Source organism: Eretmochelys imbricata, chromosome 1, assembly GCF_965152235.1.
Source record: "Eretmochelys imbricata isolate rEreImb1 chromosome 1, rEreImb1.hap1, whole genome shotgun sequence".
In the NCBI taxonomy this organism is placed as follows: domain Eukaryota; kingdom Metazoa; phylum Chordata; order Testudines; family Cheloniidae; genus Eretmochelys; species Eretmochelys imbricata.
This window is the reverse complement of record NC_135572.1, coordinates 164,891,347-164,896,180: the sequence shown is the minus strand read 5'-3', so window position 1 is coordinate 164,896,180 and position 4,834 is coordinate 164,891,347.

Genomic DNA, 4,834 nt, shown 5'->3' with positions numbered 1-4,834 from the left:
TTGTCCAGGCTCAGAGAATGGATATAATGTTGATTCCCTGGGGCTGAATCATGAGATCATCCCAGGAACTACAACATCTAAAATCTGACATTTGGCATTCAACCCTACTTCCTCTTTCTCAATAGGCCCTCATTCAGTTCATGCAAATGGAGGAAGAAATTGTGCAATCTGTAAAACAGGACAAATTGAAATCTAAAAACAGGATGTTGTAAAATTCATGCACTGTTTGCTGCTAAATCTTTCTATGGGAAATCTCACTGATTTGCTATAGTTCTTCTGAATAGCATCATGAAAACCATTTATGACAGAGCTGATAGCTACTGTCTCCAGTGATGGTCTAAAGGGACCTGGTAGCCCAATAAGGCTGCTGCTGATTTAATCTTGATCACAGCAGGCAGGACATTGCACCTTCTCTAATTTTCTAAATCCCCTTTTTATGCCCAGCAGAGATCATGAATGGCCTGTTTACGGGATCTCCTGCAACTGCTCTTTGGAGAGATTTTTCTGTAAAGTGGAGAAATAATTGTTTGGGGCAATGCATTTTTTGGGGGGTGGGATGGGATGAGATGGGGGAGGACAAACACCTTCTCTTCCAGAAGATACTGCACAAGGTTTTATGACACTTCTCCAGGGGATCAGCACATGTATGAACCTCCATGGGGAAAGCTTTAGATTTCTTTGGTAAAGACAAGTATTCCCTTGTAAAAAGGCCCCAAACACAGTAGCACAGATTCTTCATTGCTCCATGTGGGCACCAGTATTTTTGAGATGTTTAGGGCTTTGCCTTCCCCTTGCGTAGGAGTCAGCCTAAGGATTGCTGTAATTTACACTCAAGCTGCAATGGCACCCTCTATGGGTCATCCCTCGGCTGAGAACATTACTCACGCTGGTGTAATATGTGCCTGATCTTGCCATTCATTGCTGAGGTTAACAGAACTAGGATCCATGTGAACCAAATATTTCCCAGGTCAGGTTTCATTCATTTTGGTCCACCTTTCTGCCGCAGAACCAACGGACATTTGTGTTTAATACTTCTTTGAGATGAAGTGCTTTGAGTGAGCTCATGTACTTGGCTCCTCTTTATCTGAGAATTAAATCTTGCTTTTGCAATTGTGAAAATCACACACGCTCCTGTGCTGCAGGCAGAGCAAGTTTTTGCCCAGGCAAACTCTTATCTTAGGACAAGTAATGGATACTCAACCCTTCCAGGCTGATTTTTAAAGAGACTTTTTGTTTGTCAGAAGGTGTTTAAGGCTCTCACCAAAGAGAAATATTTTAGTTACTATAAGTGTCCATCTTTGTTAACCCTGCAGCCAATCTACTGCAGGCTTGTCAGTTTTCATAAGATTTGCTCAGTGCTTGGGCGAGAGGCCCCATCTAAAATGGAGAAGCTCCAGGATCTAGTGTTGGTGAATCAGCAGCTGGCACTTCTCTCCAAATCAGAAAGAATATAATGCCTCAAGCAAGATGTTAAGGGGCTCTGTGCCACTGGGAGTGCCATTTACTGGAAGGGTCTGTGAAACCAAGCTCTATTAATTTCATTGGGTGACCCCTGGGCAAATAAATGATTATTTGTTTCTGTGGCAGTTCTGGGGAAAAAATGGTTTCACATCAAACTGAATTTGAAATTTTTCAGAGTTTTTGTTGATTTGCAAAAGTCTCTTCTGGGTCTGCTCCAGAGCAGGGATTTGAGCCTGGCTCTTCCACATCCCATGTGAGTGCCCTAATCTCCAGGATAATGGATATAAAGGGGAGGAGGGCAGCAGCATCACCACCTTCACCATCTCTTCCTCCTCCTCTGACCATTTTGTGAATGACAAAACAATGAATGTCATATCTGCAAACAGTTTCATGTCAGCCAAAACTGCATTTTTCATCCAATAAACGATTCAGCCAAACACCTTTTTTTACCCAGCTGTACTCACTAGTTCATGGGATGGGCAGCCATGCTGCAGCACGCTAGAGCACCCACTTCCTCCAGAAAGCAACTAAAGTAGATGAGACCATCTAAGCCTGGATACACTCTCCTAGTTACTAGGTAAACAACACCTGTGACCTCACTCGTGCTCTCTGGGCACACTCCATCGAGGTCCAGACTCAGGCCATCTCCTGTCTCTTGGGATGGAATCATGAGATTTTCCAACTCTCAGATGGGCCCTAGGTTGCAGTCCCCTGTGATCAACCATGTTTGCCTCAGCAGGTCTGACGTAGGCATAGACCCTAAAGTTCTGTTCCCTCTGGGGCAAGGACTATGGGAACCATTGGCCAAGCATCTTCCTTCAAGCAAAATATTTAGAACAAAAGCATTTCAAAAAAATAGATCTTAAAATCACTTAAACAGACTGTATGCATGTTTACCTTTTCCCTAAGGTTTACTATACCCTGGACCTGAAAAGGTCCAATTCTTTTAGCCTCCTCCAGCTTTCTTGCTGAGACAGCTTCTGGCAAATGATCTCCCTACCTCCCCTCAGAAGGGCTTCTTAACTGTTCTGTGTTCTTTTTGTGTCCAGGCTCCCATTCTGCCAAAATAACTATGCCACTTCAGCCAGAAGCCTTGAAGTGCAAGTCCCCCCCTTCCCTTCCCTCCCAACAATGTGCTGGGATGTTCTTATTTACACACCATTGTGCTGCCTTCCTGCACAGTCCCGATGGAATTCAAACATGATAGGCAAATAATAAACATTCCCTGACTGCCCCAGTTTAAGTTAGATCCATACAGTCATACAGGAAATTCTAATGCCCACTGCAGTAACACAGTAACTTTACCTCACTGGCCAGGCCTCTGATCATACTCGTACCATTCTGACATGTTATATATCAAGGCATATCAACTCCACGTCTGTCACAAAGACTTCCATGCAAACATGTAGAAAAAACGGATTTTGTGGATCGCCACGTGCATTAGAGACCGACTTATGTTCAGACCCCTAGATAATAAGGCCCCTCTGACTAATGCAGTGAAATATCACTGTGCAAAGCAGTGCATATGGTAAAATAGTTAGAAATGGCAAAAAGAGGTCAGCCAACAAGAGACTGGAAGCGCTTACAAAGAGAGACTTCCAAGTAAAGAGGGACAATGTGTGGGTGAGGCAGACAGACAGAGCGAGGTGTGAATGGGGGTGGACAGTATGAAGAGGAACCATAACTGAGGAATGGCAAAGCAGTGCACAAGTGCAATGAAACCCAGCTGGCCAGAAGAGGCATGAGCAGGAATTGCAGGAAGGTAGGTCAGTGGGAACATCCCTGGTACAACAAAACCACAGCTAAACTGGTTATTGCCCATTGGGTCTTTCTGAGGGACTCACGTGCATGGTGAAGCTGAAAAAGTTTAACTGTTTTATTAAACTTTATAATAAAAATAGGAGCAACTGGCATCACAGAGGAAACATTCACAAAATGAGTAGAGTCCTCCACTGAGACAGAGAAAACTCTAGTTATAATCAACAGCATAGATGGCAGAAAAAATTACAGAGACTCATCTGTGGCTCGCTCCACCTTTAAGGGCATACCCTACACAGGCATATGTAGCTTTTATAATCAGTAGGTCTTCTATGTGTAACTTGTTAGGTCAGACAGCAGCCAGAACAATAGATCTTGTAAGAGGAATCTAGGGAGCTTGTGGCATATTTGGCAAGAACCTGTTAAAAGAACTTTTAAAACAAGCAGGTAAGATCTTACACTCCCCGAATGACCTACTGAAGAAAGATATAGCAGGACAGAAACAAATGAGGACAGAAACAAATGAGAAAGTAGTGAAAAACGGAATGGTACATACCTACGGTGCCACTTCTGAAGCTTGGAACAGGAGAGGTGGCACAGCTTAGAGGAATGACTATGGAACTGGGAATCAGGAAAGTAAATGAGGCAATCTTCTTCATGACATTGCCTCAAAGCTGACAGGACACAACAGTGTTTTCATTCCTGGTCACAGCCAGGGATTCTGGAAGGTTCCTCTACACTCCTACACAGCTCTTGAAATATAAAGGTGTGTGTGGTCTGACCCAGAAAAAGTGAAGGTAAATTCAGGAACTCTCACCACCAAGCAATACCTCCAAGATGAAATGGATGCTAGGGATGATAGATTATTTCAAGTGATGTTTGTCAGAACTACCTATTATTAGACAACTCCCCTATACCGGATCAAATAATTAAAAGAATTGAATTGAATTGAATTAAAATTCAAGATCAAATGGGGTCATTTCTAAATGGAAAATGGAAGCATTTTTTAACAGATAAATATTGCTATAAGAAGATGGTTGAGAAATAATAAATATTACTGAAGAGAATGACTGTTGGAAATTTCATCTTTCCTATACCATGGATGACTCTGGCCTACATGGAAACTGCTACTTCCAGAAAGTGAGATCAATAAGGATGTGGAGAAACTTATTCTGCATAAAATTCAGTGAGAGAAGATGACCACTTTGAACAATGTTTATAAGACCCGTTTCAATCTATAATTTCTTTTAAACACAGGTTTATTTTAAATTAACTTGGTTTTGTTCACTTTATAGGCAGATGGCTCTGGTGATGATTGGCGAGGTTAGATAATCAGCACCTTCCCATACCCCTGGGAATACTTCTCTCTTCCTTCTCTGATTCTTTGGCAATTCATCTGTCTTCCCATCATGCCCCAACCCAACTTTGACCTCTATGAGACTCATTCAGTAAAGTCTTACTGTAAATACCATAGATGAGATTAGTCTATGGACTTGATTCTCCACTCCATAACGCCAGTATATTCTCCAGTAAAGACAGTCTAGTTACACTGGTGGAATGGAATGGAGAGGCAGGCCATATTATGTGATGATGGATGAGTTTAAGAGCAAACAGG